Source organism: Dromiciops gliroides, chromosome 4, assembly GCF_019393635.1.
Source record: "Dromiciops gliroides isolate mDroGli1 chromosome 4, mDroGli1.pri, whole genome shotgun sequence".
Lineage (NCBI taxonomy): Eukaryota > Metazoa > Chordata > Mammalia > Microbiotheria > Microbiotheriidae > Dromiciops > Dromiciops gliroides.
The window spans coordinates 292,145,773-292,167,493 of record NC_057864.1 but is presented as its reverse complement, the minus strand read 5'-3'; positions in this window follow the sequence as shown (position 1 = coordinate 292,167,493).

The window sequence follows — 21,721 nt, the reverse complement described above, 5'->3', positions numbered from 1 at the left end:
TTTAATAAATTTGACTCAGTTCTCTATGTGTTTGAGAAATGAGGCCTTTTTCAGGCAAACTTGCTTCAAAATTTTTTCACAATTACTATTGCTAACCATATTTCACTCTGTCCTATTCCCTATCCATGACATTTACTCTATTCTCTATCTCCTTTTATGCTGTCCCTACTCAAAGTGTTTTGCTTCTGAATGTCCCCTCCTATCTGCCCTCCCTTCTATCACTCCCCCAACAACCCTTATCCCCTTCCACTCCTACTTGCCTGCAGGGTAAGATAAATTACTATGCCCAATTGAATGTGTATGTTCTTCCCTCTTTGCCAATTCTGATGAAAGTAAAATTCACTCATTCCCTAGCACCTCAATATTTTCCCTTCCACTATGTTTTTTTCCTGCTTTTTTATGTGAGACTCTTTTACCAAATTCCACTTTTTTCCCAGTGAATTCCTCTCTCACCCGTTAAATTTATTTTTTAAAGATTTCATCCTTTGGGGCAGCTAGTTGGTACAGTGGATAAAGCACCGGCCCTAGATTCAGGAGGACCTGAGTTCAAATCCGGCCTCAGACACTTGACACTTCCTAGTTGTGTGATGGTGGGCAAGTCACTTAACCCTCATTGCTCCACCCCCCCCAAAAAAAAGATATCATCCCTTCATATTCAACTCATACTTGTTTCCTCTGTCTATACTCCATCTACCTGTCTTAATGAGAAAGTTCTTATGAGTTAGAATTATCAACTTTCCATATAGGAATGTAAAGAATTTAACCTTTTAATATCCCTTGTGATATTTTTTAACTGGTTACCTTTTTATGGTTCTCTAGAGTCTTGTATTTGAAAGTCAAATTTTCTATTCAACTCAGGTCTTTTCATAAAGAATACTTGAAAGTCCTCTCTTTCATTGAATTCCCATTTCCCCCCTTAGCATTATAATCAGTTTTGCTGGGTAGGTGATTCTTGGTCATAAACTCAAATCCTTTGTCTTCTGTAATATCATATTCTAAGCCTTGCACTACTTTAATGTAGAAGCTGCTAAGTGTTATATTATCATGATTTCTTTCTGGATGCTTGCAATATTTTCTCCTTGATCTGGGAGCTCTAGAATTTGGTTATAATATTCCTGGGAGTTTTCATTTTAGGATCCCTTTCAGGAGGTGATTGGTAGATTCTTTCATTTTCTATTTGACCTTCTGATTCTAAAATTATAGGGCAATTTCCCCTGACAATTTCTTGAAAGATGTCTAGGCTATTTTTTTTTTTTTGATCATGGCTTTCAGGTAGTCTAGTAATTTTCAAATGATCTCTCCTGGATCCATTTTCCAAGTTAGTTGTTTTTCCAATGAGAGATTTCACATTGCCTTCCATTTTTTTTTTATTCCTTTGGTTTTACTTTATTGTTTCTTGATTTCTCATAAAGTCATTAGCTTCCATTTGTTCAACCCTAATTTTTTAAGGAGTTATTTTCTTCAGAGAGTTTTTGTACCTCCTTTTCCATTTGGCCAATTCAGCTTTTCAAGGCATTCCTTTCCTCAATGGCTTTTTGTACCTCATACCATTTGGCCTAGTCCATTTTTTAAGGTAGTATTTTCTTCAGTATTTTTGTGTGTCTCCTTTACCAAGCTTTTGACTTTCCCCCCCATGATTTTCTTGCATCACTCTCATTTTTCTTTATATTTTTCCTCTACCACTTTTACTTTATCTTCAAAGTCCTTTTTGAGTGCTTTCATGGCTTGAGAGCAATTCATATTTTTCTTGGAAGCTTTGGATGTAGGAGCTTTGACTTTGCTATCTTCTTCTAAGGATGCATTTTGGTCTTCCTTGTCAACTAAGAAACTTTCTACGGTCAGAATTTTTTTCTGTTGCCTCATTTTCCAAGCCTATTTCTTGACTTTTAATTCTTTGTTAATGTGGAGCACTCCTTCCAGTATGGAGGGTGCCCTGTCCCAAGTTTTGGGGGTTTTGTGCAGCTGTTTTCAGAGATACTTCTAGCAATTTGTAAATTTTATTTCTTCCATGGTGGTATGATTTAAGGAGAGGTAGGTTTACTACTCTCCTGGTCTGCTGCTTTTCTGCCCTGGAACTATGATCAGAGTCCTGTTCCATTGTGGCTGCAACCTCTAGTGTACTTATGTTCATCCCCCACACTTGGGACTGCCACCCAAGACTGTGACCTGGATACTAGTATGGGCAAAACAAAAGATTACTCCCTCAGTGCTAGCAAAGAGATCCCTGCCATCTCCTTCTGGCCAATTATTTGACCTCCTTACCATCTGTGGGCTTCGTTCCAGAATCAGTTGCTCCTGCTGATGATTCAGAGGCTCCCAAGACCTGCTCCTGGTTTGCTGTGACTGTGGCTAGCTCTACACTGGGGTTGGAGCTGTGCTGGTGAGGCCTGTATTAGGCTGTGCTCCACTCTTGTCCTGGTACAGCAGACCTTTCCTTACAACTTTCTAAGTTGTTTTTGTCTAGAAAATTATTCCACCCTGTCTTTTTGTGAGTTCTGTTGCTCCAATAATTGCCTTAAGGCATTATTTGAAGGTATTTAGAGGGATCTTGGGGAGAGGTCAGGCAAGTCACTATCTTTCCTCCACCATCTAACTCTGCCCCCACCTCTGTCTCTTAAAACACGTACTTCAAAAGTCAGCTCAAGTGAGCTGACTTTTCTTGATCACCACCCTCTCAGCTGTTAGTATCTTGCCTCCCTGATTTCCTCTTATTAATTCAGTATATATTTAACATTACTTATATATTTACATATCTTCCCAGAGAGAATGTAAGCTCCTTAAGGGCAGGGATTACTTTTTTTTTCATTTTTGTCTTTTTATACCCAATGTCTAGTATATAGTGGGGTTTCCTTGATTATCCCACCCACTTAAAGGAAATTATCTTTATTGGGAAGTGTGAAAAGGGCCTCTACAACTCCTTGAATCAATCTGTTCTCTGAATAACTTGGTCATGCCCTAATGAATTTGTATGAAAGGAAGCAGCTTGATGGGTTTGGAAAAAGCAAAGTTATTATTTAGCTTTGGCAAAGAAGGGAAATAAAGAAAAGCCATTGTCTTTGTGACAGAAGAAGATCTGATTAGAGGAAACTTTCAAGAAAATATAGGCTCTCTCCCCAACTTCCCTTTTTGATTCCATCTATTCAAAGGGTGGTCCCAAATTCTTAGTGCAGTTTTAAGATTTAAACTGGGGATTCCACATTGTAAGCTTAAAACTGAACTAAGACTTTAGGAATAGCTTCTGTATATGGCTCAAATCTGCTGGTTCTTTATCCAAACATTTATGGTAAGGTATATTTCTCCTCAAACAAAAAGAGGCCAAGAATTAACCAGAGATAGATATGAACATAAAGTTACACAGAGAGTCTAATCTTCTGCTTAAATGTTAGGAGACTTTTTAATCAAGTGCTTGGTTTACTGAATTCAGAACTTTTTGTATAAAATAAACTCCCTGGAGAGGAGGGAATTGTGAAGATTAGGAAACATAATGTTGCCACTTAAGCTTCAGAGTCAGTCAGTCAACAAGCATTTACTGAAGCTCTTAATATGTTGCCTGGCACTGTGCTAAGCACTGGAAATCAAAATAAAAACTAAAATTTGAAATGGCCCCTACATTCAAAGAACATACATTCTACTAGCTTTCTAAGTGAACCACAAGGATTTTCCAGGTATACCATCATATCATCTGCAAAAGGAGTTTAATTATTGTATTGCTCTTTCTGATTCTTTCAATTTCAATTTCTTCCCTTATTACTATAATATCTAGTAAAATATTGAATAATATTGGTGATGATGGGCATTCTTGTTTCACTCCTGATTATTGAGGCTTCCAGCTTATCCCTGTTTCATATATTTAATAATATAATGAATTGATCTTTAAATTTTTGGTAGACTTAACTAAATCCATCTGGTCCTGATAATTTTTTCTTAGGAAGCTCATTTATGGCCCATTCAATTTCTTTTTCTAGAATGGTTTTACTTATTCTATTTTTTCTATGAATCTATGCAGTTTATATTTCTGTAAGTATCCCTTCATTTCACTTAAATTGTTAAATTTATTGGCATATAATTGTTTTAATTTAATCCTCATTAACACTTTTAATTTTTAATGCTGATGATTTTGTTTTCTCTCTTTTAAAAATCACATTAACCTATGGTTTATCTGTTTCATTATATTTTTTAAACCAGCTACTTGGTTTTTTTTAATACTTCAATGATTTTCTTATGTTCCATTTTGTTAATCTCACCTTTAATTCTTAGTATTTCCAATTTGTTATTTAATTGCGGATTTTAAATTTGTTCTTTGTCTAATTTTTTTTAATTGCAAAACCAATTCAATGGTCTGCTCATTCACTATTTTATTGATGTAAACATTTAGTGAGATAATTTTTCCTCTGGTTACTGTTTTTGCTGCATCCTATAAGTTTTATGTTGCCTTGATATTATATTTGTCTTTAAGGAAATTATTTGTTGTTTTTATGACTTGTTCTTTAGCCCACTCATTCTATAAGATGAAGTTATTTAGTCTCCAATTAATTTTTAATCTGCATTTCCATAATCATTTATTAAATATGACTTATTACTTTATGATGGGAAAATGATGCATTTAATATTTATGCTTTTCTGCATTTGACTAAGAATTTTTTGTGGCCTATATATGGTCAATTTTTGTAAAGATGCCATGTGCCACTGCAGGGTGGGGAGGTATATTCTTTTCTATTCCCATTCAGTTCTTCTCAGATCTATCTATCTATCTATCTATCTATCTATCTATCTATCTATCTATCTATCTATCTATCTGTCTGTCTATCTGTCTATCTAATATCTAGCATATCTAACATTCTATAAATCTCCTTGGCTTATATTTTATTTATTTTTGGTTAGACTTATTTAGTTCTGAGAGGGGAAGGTTAAATTTTCCGACTATTATAATTTGCTATCTATCTCTACCTGTAATTCATTTACCATTTCCTCTGAAAATTTGAATGTATATATATTTAGTATTGACATTATTTCATTATCTATGGTATCTTTTAACATAATACAGTTTCCCTGCTTATCTATTTTAATTAAATTGATTTTAGCTTTAACTTTCCCTGAGGTTATGATTACAGTCCTTACTCTTTTAAATCAGCTGAAGCATAATAAATTCTATTCCAACCCTTTATTTTTACTTTATGTATGCCTCTCATTTTTAAATGTATTTCTTGTAAACAACATTTTGTTGCATTCTTGGTTCTGATCCATTTTTATATCCATTTCTATTTTGTGGGTGAGTTCATCCAATTCACATTTGGTTATAATTACTACTTATATATTTCCCTCTGTTGAATTTTTCTTCACTGTTTATCCTTTTCTCTTTCTCCCCCTCCTTCTCCCTTTCCCCCATCCCTCTTCAGAAATCTAATTTTCTTATGATACTGCCTTCTTAATCCATATACCCTTCTAAAAGTCCCTCCTTTATCCTATCCCTTTGCCCTATTTCTAAATCTGCAATCCTTCTAATAGTCCTTCCCTTATCCTATCCACTTCCCTTCTATTTCTTTGTAAGAAGACATTTAGATTCTACTAGTTATGTATGCTATTTCATCTTTCACCAAGTTCTGATAAGAATAAGGCCTCCACACTACCTGTCCTGCACCCTATCCTCCCATTCATTATAACAGTTCTTTCCCTCTTCTTTTTTTTTGTATGAGATAATTTGCTCCATTTTACCCTTCCCTACCCAATTTTATTTTTTAGTATCATCCTATCACAATCAACTTAACCCCTGGCCTTCTTTCTATGTATACTCTTTTGGACAACCCTAGTAATTATAATATTTTTAAGAATTGCAAGTATCATTTTCCCACATAAGAACTAGTTTAACTTATTAAATCCCTTATAATTAGTCTTTCATGTTTACTTTCTTATGTTTCTCCTGGTTCTTATAAGTAAAATTTTATGTTCAGTTCTGATCTTTCCTCAAGAATTCCTGAAAATAATTTACTTCATTAAATATCCATTTTTTCCATTCAAAATTATACTCAGTTTTGATAGGTAGGTTATTCGTGGCAGCAAACCCAGCTCCTTCACATTTTGGAATATTATATTCCATGTTTTTTGGTATTTTAATGTAGAAGCTGCTAAATCTTGTATTACCTTGACTGTAGTTACACAATATTGAAACTTTCTTTCTAGTTGCTTGAAATATTTTCTCCTGCACCAAGGAACTTTGAGACTTAGTTATAATATTCCTTTCAGATTTCATTTTGGAATCTCTTTTAGGTGGTGATGGTTGATTTTTTTTTCAATTTCTATTTTACCCTCTAGTTTTAGAATGTTAGAGCAACTTTCTGTTATAATTTATTTAAGTATATCATCTAGACTCTTTTTTAAAATAATCATAACTTTCAGGTAGCCTGACAATTCTCATATTATCTTTCCTCAATCTGTTTTCCAGGACATTTATTTTTTAAATGATATGCTTCACCTTCTTTTCTATTTTTTAATTTTCATTTTATTTTTTCTTAATGTCTTATGAAGTCATTAGCATTCCTTTGCCCAATTCTAATTTTTAAGGACTTATTTTCTTCAATAAGATTTTGGATTTCTCTTTCCAATTGGTTGACTTTATTTTTATAATTCTACTGCTTTTCTTGCATTATTCTTATTTATTTTCCCAATTTTTCCTCAACCTCTCTTGTACAAGTTTTAAAATCTTTTTAAAGCTCTTCCAAGAACTCTTTTTGGGTTTGTGATCATTTTACATTTTTTTAAATTTTACAGAAATTGTTTTGTCTTTGTCTGAATTTGAACCCCTATCTTCTCTATCACTATAGTAACTATCTGTGGATGAATTCTTTCTATTTTTATTCATTTTAATGACCTATTTCTTGGCTTTTAATTTTGTATTAGAGTTAGGCTCCACTCCCAGGGTGTGGGGAATAATATCTGAGGCTTCAGATGTTTCATGCAGTTGTTTTCTAAGCTATATCTGGGGGCCTTTTGACCTCTCATTTATTCCAATATTCTATAATCCAAGAAAAGGTGTGGTCACTGCTACTCCAGCTCACAACTTTGTCTATAAATGGTCTTAGGTACTCTTCTACCCCACCCCCCAATCCTTGAGTGAAAACCAGGGCTCTAGCACTGGCGCCATTGCAAATGTTCTTGCTCCCTGTGCTTCTCACAACAGTCACAAGCTAATTATCAATTCACTTCTCTTCCCTGGAACAAAAATCAGGTGCTCTGTTCCTTTGTGGGTGACCACAGCTAACAAGGTTCCTATCCTTCTATGACCATATTCAACTGTGTATGCTCACTCCTCCTTGTCTACAACCAAAGCCTGGATCCCAGTCTGGTCAGTGCAGATGGGCCTTGTGTCCAGCAACAGCAGAAGGCCCCCAGTTTTCTCCTGATTAGCCACCCATTCCCAACACTGTTCATGGAGCGAAAGCTCCTGAAGCTGATTGTTGCTGACACAGGTGCCCTTACAGGTTGCTATTTGTTGATTTGTGAGGTATCTGCCCTTCAATCCAGCCAGACCACAAACCTCAGGAGGTCAGATCATTCCTAAGGTTCTTCCCACCTAACCTGTTTGCTGAACTCCAATTTTACACTTCCAACTAACTCTTAGACATTTTGAATTGTATGTTCAGTAGATGTCTTAAACTCAACACACCTAAAACCAAACTCATCTTTCCCTCTAAGCCCCCTACCATTCTAACCTTCCCTATGCAACTTATTACTGTAAAGGGTAGCATTATCCTCCAAGTCCCTCAGGCTTACTACCTACATTTCATTCTTGACTTCTGTAAGAAAACAATGGGTTTTGGGACACCCAAAGGCCCCAGCTTGATTGGATTGAAGGATGCTGCTGATTGACTCACTTAAAGTTGACTTGATTGAAGCCACACCTATCTGACTCTGAAGAGGGTGTGTTCTCATAGACTACCTCAACACAGGACCACCCTCAAGTACAGTGAACCAATGGATTTGAGTAATGCTAGCCAATTAGCTTGAAGTAGTGTGGAAGAAACACCTCTCCTTGGGAGACAGAGGAAGCTGGGACTCCCAGTTCATTGCTCAAACAGGCTGGTGGTGGGTGAAGTTGAGGATGTTAGGCTAGATTGGTCTTTTCTTGGCTTTTTTACCCAGGTGTTCTATTTTTCACTAATAAATGCTTAATGCCCAAAAATTGGTTCTAAAGGTTCTAATTTATAAGTAAACCCTATCTAGTTTTCTCTACACTTGGGACAGGAATAAGAGGACCACACATTAGATTTTAAACATCACACTCCTGATGTCTTGCCCTCCCCATATCCAATCTATTGCATATCTCTCTAGTATGCTCTCCTTTGCCACCACTCTGTTATAGGCACTTAATACCTCACACCTGGATTATTGTAATAGCCGGCTGGTAGATTGCCTGCCTCAAGTCTCTTCCCACTCCCATCTATCCTCCATTCAGCCATCAAAGTGACTTTTCCTAAAGTATAGCTTCAAATATGTTAGCATTTCTACTCAATAAACTCCAGTGGCTCCTCATCACATCCTGGATCAAAAAAAAAAAAAACTAACTGGTGTTCAAAGCTCTTTATAACCTAACCCCTTGGGAGCAGCTAGGTGGCACAGTGGATAGAGCACTGGCCCTGGATTCAGGAGGACCTGAGTTCAAATCTGGCCTCAGACACTTAACACTTACTAGCTGTGTGACCCTGGGTAAGTCACTTAACCCCAACTGCCTCACCAAAAAAAAAAATAATAATCTAACCCCTTTGTATCTTTCTAATCTTCTTAGACCTTAGTCATCACCATGTATTTTCCTATCCAATGACACTGGCCTCCTTGCTGTTCCATAAACAAGATATTCCATCTCTCAACTGGGCATTTTCTCTGGCTGTCCTCATGCCAGGAATGTTTTCCCTCCTTATCTCCACCTGCTGGCTTTTTTTTACTTCTTTAAGTCAAATTAAATCCCATTTTCTAGAAAAAACTGATTTTAATCTCTCTTAGTACTAGTGCCTCCATTCTGTAAATTATTTTACATTTATTCTTTATATAGTTTGTGGCATATAGCTTGTTGCTTTCCCCCATGTGATTTTAAGCACTTTGAAGGAAGGGACTGCTTTTTTTGTGTCTCTTTGTATCCTCAGTGCTTAGCACATTTATTAGCAAACATTAATAAATGTTTGTTGATTGACTGATTAGAACCAAGAAAGGAATGGAGATATGGCTGGTCTGGGTATTTTCTTTAAAATGGAGCTTCTAAGAGTTAATGATGAATGAGAAAAAGCAGTTCTGTAGAGCAGCATATACTTCCAATGTGAGGAAGCTACTCTGGCATGATAAAGTCCTAGAAAGGAATAAAAACCACTGGACAGATATTTAAAGAGTTGGTTATAATACAAAGGGGTTTAAAAAGCACATTACCTGGCACTTCATAGGTACTTAGTAAATGTTTATTTATTTTTTATTCTTGTGACTTTCTCATGGAACTTTCACACTGTCTTTCTTCCTTTCTCACCTACTCCCTCTATAACTACCTGCCCAAAACAATGAGTTTTCACCAAACATTTATTAAGCATTTACTACTAGGCCATGCATTCAGCTAAACTTTTGCCTAAGAAACATAAAAATAAAATGTCCCCACTGAAGGAGATTGAATTCTTTTTTGTTTCTTTGTTTTTGTGGGGCAAGGGGGGTTAAGTGACTTGCCCAGGGTCACACAGCTAGTAAGTGTCAAGTGTCTGAGGCTGGATTTGAACTCAGGTACTCCTGAATCCAGGGCTGGTACTTTATCCATTGAGCCACCTAGCTGCCCCCAGGAGATTGAATTCTAATAGGAGTAGACAAAATTTCAGCCTTGTGTGAATTTCAAGAAACAGTATAACACCCAAAGTCTATATCCAATATAAGTTAAAAGACGGATAATCACCACTGTCTGAAGTCTTACACTGCCTCTTTTGAGTAAGATATTTAGCATAATTGAGCTGTAATAGTACTTAGATATCAACTAGTGTAAGCCCTTATTTAATTTTTAATTTTTCTTTTTCACCAGAAACAACAGAGGCTAGTCTAAAGTCCCAAGGTAATCACTAAACATTAAGCCACATAGAAAGTTTTATATTTATTTAGAGAATATTTGACCATATAGGAAGCAACTTCTTTTAGGAAGCTAGGAAACAAAAAAATGGGAGTCCCATATTCTTGATGCTCTACCTCTGGAGGATTTCGAAGTGGCAGAGTAAGGTGACTAACTGAGAGTTGGCTGCAGGGTTCAGACACCAGCCTTCATTGCAAAGCCAATTTAACTAAAGATTTTTAGAAAATAGGGTCCTAGAGAAAAGGGTATCCCACATTATATTGTACTGTTTGGGGAGTCATCAACACTGTCTCCCTTACTATATCTTCTCCATGTATTTCAGAGGCTCCCATTCCTCTGTCTCTAAGTCCTGGCACTCATTTCAGTCCTCTGATCAAGTAGATTTATTTAGAATACTCAAGCAAAAAATAATCAACTCTCCCAATCCGTTCTTTTTAACTTTTAAATAGCCAGACCTTGAGGAAAAACAGCCTGTTAAAAAATTTCCCATAAACCCAAATATGTTTTCTTTCTTTTACATCCTCTCTACTAAAAACAACATTCAGAGTAAATGAAGTCAGTGTTGAACATAAAAGTTAATATTCCCCAAATGATTTCCTATCTGCTCAAGTAGAGGCTGATACTTAATGAGCTAAAAACACATCAATGATTTAAATATATCATGTCACAGGCACATCTTGCAGTTTCTCAGATCACAAACTAAAGCATTCCAGAATTCAAATGTGCGTGTGTGTGTGTGTGTGTGTGTGTGTGTGTGTTTGTAAGTGTAATGTATTATATAAATTCACTGAAAGCCTCAAGCCATTCTGGTTTCTGCCCTATGTCAAAGAAATTAGATAGATAGGATCATTTACTTAAAGCTTAATTGGACACTTAATTGGTTTCTTACCAGTTAAATGAAGTCTTTCATGTAAGGAATCTCACTTGGAAGATCAGAGTTAATGCTTCCTTTAGTCCTTGTATGGTATAACAATTATCAAACTGTCTCCTAACAGATACATAGGTAAGAAGATAATCAGATCTAGATTTGAAAGAGACCTCAGAGGCCATCTAGTTCTCCCTTTTGTATAAAAAGAAACCATAGCCCAAAGAAATTATGCAGAGGTACAAAAGTCAAAGAGTAGATTTATATCTGTTCTTTTGATTTTCTCTAATTTGTCAAATATATCTTGTTCAGAAATAGGGTTTTTTGCATGTTGTGTTCTCCCTCTCCTATTAGACTGTCAGCTCCATGAGAGCAAAGTCTATCTTTCTTTTTCCCTTTTTATCCCCATCACTTAGCACAATGCCTAGGACATAGTAGGATCTCTATAAATACTTGATAATTTAACATGATTAACATATTCAAAAAGATCTTTGTTCCTTTTTAAGGAGATATGGTTTCTTCCAACTACAGCAGCAGACAAGAAAATAAATGGGCTTCAGTAACATTTTTCTATTAGGTGATACATTCTCAACAATTATGTGAATGGAGACAGATCCTACCAAGTTGGAAAGGATTCATTTTCGGATTATGATAGCAATCTGTTGTCCAAAAAATAGCCCTGATCAGTTCAGAAAGGTTCAACATAAGAATGATTGCCACTAAGTGATAAATTTTTGACCATGACAATTCATGAAAGCTATCCATCAAGGTAAAAATATAATCTGCAGAAATGGAAGGGATTAAGAAGAACAGAAAGATTTGGATGAGGAGGATGGAAGGGCTGTGGACCTAAAAATTGTGGTTGTAGTAAACATATTTTATAGACATACCTTCTACTGATGCAGATAAGATACTCTTGCATGATTTATAATCTAGGACTAGTGGGGGAGGGGAGCACTGGGAGGTAAAGTAAGTTCATTATGATTACATAACTATGAATTGACTGGTACAGAATTTGAACCCAGGTCTTCCTTTATTCTCTGTCTCAATGTTGTCTCCTGAATCTGTATATATAGAAAGAAGATATATAATGACGAAAAAAGAATATCTTTGATGTACTGAACTACAAATATATATTTTTTAAATAAAAGAGAATTGCCCCCTTTTAATAGATTTTGTAGTAGGCTTAGCTAGTGAAGCATTTTCTGGGTCTCTTTTATTGATTTTTTAAAAATCACAGAATAAGTATCCTAGAAATATACTGTTAGAAGGTACTTCAAGGTCCATCAAGTCTAACTATCACATAAATCACAAAGAAAAGTCCATCGCTTCTTTATTATTGACCGCAGTAGATTGGGTCTAACCCAGCCAGTGTGAAACAGAAGGTAACACATCATCACTTAGTGAATCACGATACAAGCAGACAAACTAACTTAAAACTATTTCTCTTTCACAGAATGTGAAAGGATGCTTTCCTCCCACTTCACACATCCAGGTTTATCCTGAAAGATTTGTACATTAAAAACAGAAGCCAGAGAGTTCACTAGTAGGTGGAAAGGACATGTTCCATTTAAGAGGTAGGTTATGGAGATGACAACATTATGAAGATTAAAGAGTCAATCATCTCTTACAAACTCTTATTGCTGAAAGGTTTTTGGGGGGTTTGGGTGGGTCTTGGGAGGTTTTTTTTTTCTTTTTTCCTGGGGGGTTGTTTGGTTTTGGTTATTTTTTGCCTGGAGAGTTGAGAAGGAATGAGTGGTGAATGCACCACAGAAATGCCTACATTTCTGAAATTCAACTATTAACTTCTCAGGCCTCCATTTTGTTTCCCTTTGGCTCTGTTCTTTATTCTCTTTTTCCCCAAATTCTTCCATAATCTCAATCATCACTCTTTTCTTCTCTTCTGCCTCAGTACCATACATGAGATATCAGTCCTTGTTCTCACCAAAGTCATTCTCTAACTATGCCATTACCATTATTCCCATGTCCATTTCTCCCCACCATGAACAGTGACCCCATAAAAGGAGACTTCTAAAAGACCAATCACCTTTCACTAGCCTTAGAGGATTTAATAAGCTCACCTTTGGCATGCCATCATAGGGTCGAGCTATCATAATTTACAGCTGAGTGTTCAATAACCCAGACAATGCTTTATTCAGTTATTTACCATGAAAACAGGACCTACCTCAAAAGGCATTTTGCTAACCCCTGAATTGATCCCTTTTCACCAACCTTAATCAAATCAATACTATTCTTGGGTATGTCAATCAACTGTCCTATAGCTTTAATCACAAATCCCTGTGATTTGACAGACCAACACATCTTTCCTTGATCCCTTCTTTTCTGTATGCATTGAATCTCCCAATAGAACATTAATTTCTTGAGGGCAGGAACTGTCCTATTATATTATTTGTATTTTTATTCCTAGCGCAATGCCTAGTATATAATAGGCATTTAATAAATGCAATTTCATTCATTCTTTATCAGTATAGTAATGGAATCATTTATGCTATTCCTCCTCTAAGAATATTCCTGTAAGTCTATTTTTAGTGATTTTATTATCTTCAAAATTTCACTAGAATTATTAGAGAGAAAGTAGCATAAGTAGAATATGTCACCCTCATATTTATCTCAAGTGGGTGGGATTTATTTTTGCCACCATATTTAAAATGTAACAAACTGCAAAGGGTAAGTTATGGGGTAAAAATAGCAATCATATTTGGATCAGACTCAATAAGATCAAGGTAAATACAAATTTAGGTTCTTGCCACGTCATTAAACAAGTCCTAGTTGTTGCTATGTACTGCAGCACATATGGACTCAAAAATCACCCACAGTTTTGAGACCCCCTAATAGATGACCATATGTACTGGCTCTCATCCCAAGGAAGAAGAGGGTTGAGCTGACATTTGGCTGGCTGCTACTTGAAGATGCATTTGCTCACACGGTTACTGGTTTGTATTTTATTTTCTGGCAGTTTTTCCTCAAATTCTGTTATTTAACAACATTAATAGGGGAAACTATGCATTATTTTAGATTGTTAAAAACACACATAATTAAAGTCCTTTCCCCAATACCATCCACCTACCCCATATTCTCTCCATCTTTTCCATACCATACTATTATAGTGCTTTTAACCACCAGAATACTTCATCTTTATTAATATTTTGTCATTACTAAGATTTTTAGATGTACCTTGAATTATTCTCCTTTCAGGTTAAGTTATTAAACCTCCAATCAATTAAGTTTTCCTCATCTTTAAAGCAGTCATTGGTTTTTTGCCTCTAGTACTTAGATATATGCTAACTCAAAAGAACCAAAAGATCTCATTCTTATTCTTTTGAATCCTAACCGGAAGCCAATTTTGTGATGAATAAATGAAAAATCATTATTTAGCTTTTAGTGTATGTCAGACACTGTGCTAAGTGCTGAATTTATATAAATGAAATAAGTTGGTAAGACTTCCAAAAGTTAGGCTTTCTGTGTGTTTTGGTAGAGAAGTGGCTATTTTTAAAATAGGATATCTATGAATCTTATTTTGTCTTAAAGTAAAAGGTTAAAAGAGAACAGTATCATGAAAAGATATATATTAGTGAACTTAGTACTATTTATATAAATTAATCATTTAAACTTTATTCAATATTTAATGACACAAAGACTATGGGTTAAAAGACAAATGATTTAGGATTTCATAGATTTGAATCTTTTGGGGCTAGAACACTAAAAAACATTGAAATCTGAGTAGTTCAGACTTCCCACTCATTCCCAATCTCCCCAGACCTATTCTACTCACACCCTTCTCCCTCTTCATTTGAATTATTTATTTATTTACTTATGTATTTGTTTGTTTGTTTGTTTATTTATTTTTAGTGAGGCAATTAGGGTTAGTGACTTGCCCAGGGTCACACAGCTAGTAAGTGTTAAGTGTCTGAGGCCGGATTTGAACTCAGGTACTCCTGACTCCAGGGCTGGTGCTCTATCCACTGCACCATCAAGGTGCCCCATTTGAATGATTTATTGAGGTCTCCTCCTCTTTTAAGGCTATGAGGTCCCAATTGGAGAAGATACTTAGCATTTGTAAAGGGGGATCTGGTCATAAGGACATGGTAAGTTGATTCTATTATTGACCTTTTTTCATGGGAATACCATTAATGAAGCATTACTCAGTGCTATAATTAACTTTTGCAATGGTGTAGAAACAATAATGTTTTAAATAGGGTTTCTATGCAAATATATTAATTTTTAAAATATTTCCCATGAAATATCAAATACAAATCTATATGCACATCAAAAATGAGTCTTACATGCAGCAATTTGGGGTATAAAATAGGTTTGATTATTCCCTTTTGCTCCAAAATTTCCCCACTCTTTGTTCCAGGGATATTCCATATACCATATCCTTAGGGTCAAAATATATAGGTACCACCAGTATATTTAAAGTCCAAAAGTATTTCATAGCCAGGTTATTTTATTATCTGTATCAATTGTATATTTCTCTCTTTTTTATTGTTTTTTTTTTTGGTGAGGAAATTGGGGTTAAGTGACTTGCCCAGGGTCATACAGCTAGTAAGTGTCAAATCTCTGAGGCCAGATTTGAACTCAGGTCCTCCTGACTCTAGGGCTGGTGCTCTATCCACTGCACTACCTAGCTGCCCCATATTTCTCTTTAAACATTTTTTTTTAAATGTAGCTAATAACACAGTTTCTGCCATTTGGCCTCAAACTCCATTCTCTAACTTTCAGTGACTTCACCATGATTTTTGGTTGCTATTTTATGTGAAACTGTCTCCTATTAAACATTCTTTAAAAAAATAAATTAATTAATTGAAACAAATTAATTAAAACATGATTCAAGAAAGATTCCATATAGCATGAAACTTTAGCTTGATCAAGGTTGAAAAGAAGCCAAAGTTCAAATTTGAACCAATCCAATGGTTAGGGAAACAAAGTTTTCTCCTTATATTTTTTATATTCTTTATATTCTTTCCCTAAAAAAAAGTTTAACAAAGTTAGGAAATATTCTTGCAATGTTTAAGTATTAGAGTCACAAGAATTTTCCAAAATAAGATATTTGTTTCAAATTCCATTTGTTTTCACACTTTTCTAATTAAAAACCTGTCCATGTTCTACAGTTAAATTTAGACAATGAACACTATCAGGGTATATAAAACCCGTGTTTCAACTTTGGGTGTTTGTATCTCTGTCTTAAAGTAGAGAGAAAGCATAGCTATGTACAATCAAAAATTTACTTTTTATACTAAAGAAGGAATATATATACATACATACATACATACATATATATACAGAATAGTTATTCCTTCTCTGATTAATGGCAATGCTTAAATGAGAGAGAGAGAGAAAGAGAGAAAGAGAGAGAGAGAGAGAGAGAGAGAGAGAGAGAGAGAGAGAGAGAGAGAGAGAGAGAGAGAGAGATATGATAAATCACAAGACAAAATCAGGTAAAGGGTCTTTGGAAACCCTTAGAGTTGTTCATTTAAAATCTGTACTTGATGAATGGCCATTGAAAACTGGAAAGTATTCTCATAACTGTAATGATTTGCCTTCCTAATATTTGCCATCTCTTCTCCTTCAGTTTCCAAAGGACTTGAAGAATTCCATTCTTTAAAACCCTGTTTATGTCCTATAAATCAACAGAAAAGTTGAGGCAATATTTCATTTCCATAATTGTTCATAAGATCATTAATTTAGAATGAGAAGTGACCACAGGGGGTATGTAATCCAAATCCTTCTTTTAGTATATAAAGAAAGCGAGTGCCAGGGTTTAAGTGACTTTCCCAAGGCTGCACAGGGAATGGCAAGCCTTCAGGTGGACTATTCAAGTTTCCTTTTTGAGATTATCAATTTTCACCATGAGGTAAGCTTTTTCAAACCACTTTTTTCATTTTCAGTTTTAGTATCTCTAGTGTTTAGGAAAGTGCCAGGAACATAGAAGTAACTTAATAAATGCTTGTTGAATGATTGATTAGTTTGATCCATGTTATTATGCACGGATAAGATGAATTTCTCTCAAATACAAATTGAACAAGGTAATTTCAGTAATTTAGTTGTGAGAGATCTGGGCTCTAGACATGTTGGCTGAAAATAAAGGCACTAAAAAAGCCATGTGTGCCCCAAAATACAGTGGTGTGTGTATTACTTGGAACAAACAATAACTTTAATCTTGTTATAGGATTAATAATGTATGTATCTTTCTATTGGTCCTGTGCTGACTCAGAATGTACAACCCTGATCATATGAAATTGGATAGATCATATCTCCCTCATTTTAATTGGGTCTCTGTAAGTTGACTGCTGGATTTCATGCCATACATTTCATTCCTCTCTTTTGTGCTGTTTTTAATTCTGTGTTTTTGTAAGAATAGACATTGTACTAATCAAACATACAAAAGTAGTTGCTCTTAAAGAACACACTTCAATTAGAAATATTTTAAGGGCTGCTGTTGTGATAAAATCAAGCATTTCAAGGATCATTGAAGTCCACAATAACACAAGATCAGTCAAGAAGAAGGATAATAGAAAGGGAAGCAAAAACCACACCAAGAACTGACAAGTGACTGCCTTAAAATAGTTTAATTAATTCTTTAAAATAAGTGAAGACCTGAAGCTGGAAGGGTTGCTATTGCTTCCTCTACAGGGTAGCATAAGCTTCTTAAAGTTGGAAGAATAGCAAGAATACCAGTTTAAAAAAGATTGTAAAAATAATTTTAGTGATGAAACAATGTTTCATTCAAGGTTATAAACATTTTTTGTCAGAAGATGTCCAAGTAAGGCTACAAAATCAAATTATTATAATTAGTGTATAAAACATTCTCCCAAAAACTTATTTTGGGATTTTTTTTTCTTTCAGCAGGCCTAATAGCTTTATCTCCCATTGTAGGAATACTGAATCCTAATAAAAATAATAATATTCTGAAAGGCAGAATTATAGGAATCCTCCAAAAGGAAATGGGATATGGAAACATGGGCTTATTCCATGCCACATATCATGAAAAATGAAAAAAATATGTTAGAGATGGAGACAAAAAAGCTTCACTGGCATGGGATTTGATGGATTTGAACCCCACTGAAAATCAATGAGCTTGGGGGCAGCTAGGTGGTGCAGTGGATAGAGCACTGGCCCTGGATTCAGGAGGACCTGAGTTCAAATCCGGCCTCAGACACTTGACACTTACTAGCTGTATGACCCTGGGCAAGTCACTTAACCCCAATTGCCTCACCAAAAAAAGAAAGAAAGAAAGAAAGAAAGAAAGAAAGAAAGAAAGAAAGAAAGAAAGAAAGAAAGAAAGAAAGAAAGAAAGAAAGAAAGGAAGGAAGAAAGAAAGAAAGAGAGAGAGAGAGAAAGAGAGAAAATCAATGAGCTCTACTCACACCAGCTTTGGGAAATTGGGCTGTTTATCAAAGTACACTTATGGTCAGATGTGATGAGTACTGTTTCATGATAAAGAATTAAATGTCATGAGTCAAAATCTTATAAAGTTAATGCCAAATCATATAAAAAGTGATCATGGAAAATGTAATATTAATTATGGCATATTGAACATTTATTAAATGTGCAAAAAAACTTGTAAAGTTTTTTAAATCAATTAAAATAATTATTTTATTTGCTCCCAGTAAATTCAAATATCATTGTATATAGAAAATGTTTCTACAATGATGACAATCCATCCAAAGATGACCTTAAGGCCAGGTAGGTGACACAATGGAGTTGTGGTCAGGGAAACCTCAGTTCAAATCCTATTTCAGAAATTTATTAGCTGTGTGACATGTGAACAAATCACTTAATTTAACCTAGCCTAATTTCCTCAATTATAAAATACACATAATAATAGCATCTATCTCACAGGTTTGTTGCGAGGACCAATTGAGTTGTTATTAAAGCACTTTTCAAGTTTTAAGATGCTATACAAATACTAGGTATTCTTAACCTAAGAATAATAATCCCTCCTGTCACATTTGCTTCCCCTCTAAGATAATGTTAGCACAGGGTTTATCATGAAAAATGAGACCACTGAGAGAATTTGAGCATTTTGAAATTGAATGTTCCTTTGCATTCAAGTCCTTATATATGGCTCTTAAGCAGGCAGACAGCTTTCAGATTCATTTCATCAACATTAGAAAAATTGTCTTGGTGGTGCATGCTTTCTCCATTGTATAACCCCAAATTAGGTATAAATGCAATAACATTTGACACATGCACTTGTTTCCAGAGTCTAGGATTACCACCCTTTTAATTTTCTCTATTTTTTCCAAGAAAAAAGTTATTACTCCCCAATGGTCAGTAGTTCCTTCTTGTTTCCTGGTTTCTTTCATTACATATATACCTATATAGCAAATTCTTTGAGAGTAAAAAGCTTTTGACTCTTTATATTCATCTTCCCAGTGCCTAGCAGAGTACATGACACATAATAGATGCTTAATAAATATTGGTTGATTGAGATTGGCTAATATAACAAAAAAGGGAAATAATTGATGTCCAAGGGGATATGGGAAAACTGGGACACTAATGTACTGTTGGTGGCGTTGTGAACTGATCCAACTATTGTGGAGAGCAATTTGGAACTATGGTTATATGGAACTATGGCTACCAAACTGTGCATACCCTTTGATCCAGCAATACCACTGTTAGGCCTATATCCCAAAGACATCATAAAAAGGAGGAAGGGATTATTTGTACAAAAATAGTTACAGCAGCTCTTTTTGTGGTGGCTAAGAATTGGAAATCAAGAGGATGCCCATCAATTAGAGAATGGCTACATAATATTTGGTATATGATTATAATGGAATAATATTCTGCTATAAGAAATGACAGGCAGGATGATTTCAGAAAAACCTGGAAATACAGAAACTGATGCAAAGTGGAGTGAACAGAACCAGGAGAATGTTGGTCACAGTAACAGCAATAGTGTTCAATGAAGAACTGTTCTATTTTATTCTATGAAATACAGTGATCCAAGACAACTCCAAATAACTAATTGATATTGTTTGAACACAAGCTTAAACATGTTAGTTTTCATTCCTTCTTTTTTTTCTCTTTTTTTAGTCTTCTTGTACTAATATGGAAGTGTTTTACATGATTACACACCTAAACCTGTATCTAATTGTTTACTGCCTCAAGGAGTGGGAAGGGGAGTGAGGAATAGAATTTGGAACTCAAAACACAAAAAAATCATCAATATTTAAAAATTGTTTTAACATGTAATTGGGGAAAATTATATATATATGTATAGATATATTTATATATGTATATATATAAAGAAGATGAAAACAAAATGGAAAATGCACTCTAAATCAAACAAACAAGCAGATGAATGAATGAATCTATTGGTTGGTTGGTTGGTTGGTTGGTTGGTGAAACTATAGGGATTGTTTTGAAAGCAAAATCAGGCATGTGAAAGAAACAAGAAGAATAATGGGCTTTTATAAAATAACATAAATTTGTGTTTTTTCTCACAACAATGCATGTCAGTGGTGTTGCAAATGTCTTTGCCCCAGGTTTTGATAAAGATGCTGAGGCACAGGGAGATTACATAATTTCTGCCATGGTCAGTTAAAAAAATATTAAGTATTAGAGCTATAATTCAAACCTAAGTCCCCAGAATCTATGTTCAGCTGTTTTCCCACTACATAAGAAATGAGATAAATGGGAGATGGAAGAAAGCAGAGAGTAAAGAGTGAAAAGGGGAAAAAAAATCTTCCACCTTTTCCTCTTCTCACAGTATAAATCCAGCACAAATGCTTGAAGACCAGGGGTCTCATCATTTTATTTCATAACTTAAATAGTCACAGCAAAGAAAAGGTCAAAGTTAAAGACATCATGGAGAGCCTGGGTCATGATAAAGAGGAATGAAGCAGATCCTACCTCCAGGTGTTTTAGGCAGATTTCAAATCCCCTGCTGCAGAATTGATAAGGTTCCTGAATCTGAATATTTGTTCATTGGTACATTGAAGCATGAATTAATTAGCAAGCTTTCTAGTACACTGAGCAATTAAGCTCCCCTGCAGGCTACAAACATGCATGGCCATTGGCTCTCTGCCTCTTTTTGATCCCATTTTTGCAATACTTCTCTAGAGGGTAGTGCAATTGAGAAGATGGCTGGTGACCCATTGGTTTCACCTCCATCAACAAGTCTGGGCAACCCCAAAGCTTAACAACACACTGATTTCCTCTAAAACAAACAGGAAGACATTCCCCTCTCCTACATAAAACCTCTGAGATTTTGACTACACCCAAGGCCTAATCCATGCTTTGGAAGAAATGACTCCATCTCTGAGTTGTTGATTATGGGTTTTTTCCCACTCCTTTAATGCTCTTCTCATTATCCAGGAAGCCTTTCTACATCTTCTCTGCCTAGATAAACTTTTTTCAAGGAAGACCCACTTACACTGTGATGGTCACGCTGCTCTGTGCTCTTGTCAAGATACTTTTAATTTTGGCTCTTGATTTTATATTCTCTGTTTTCCTCTAGTGCTCATATGAGTCTTCTGCATATTCAAATTGTGTCTCCACCTAGACAGAAATCATGGCAACAAAATATTGTATCAAGCAATGTTTGCATATTTTAAAGTATAGTGTTTTCTAGGTAGCATGATCCTTAGTTACTTGTATTCTCTTATACTGAAACTATTACAGAATAGATTTGAATCAATTTGGATTAGAACTGTCTTCTATTAATTCCTTGGCCTCAAATTCTGATTTTGCCCTAAACAATTCTTAGATACATACCTTTAAACTAAGCCCTACATCTGTTTCCC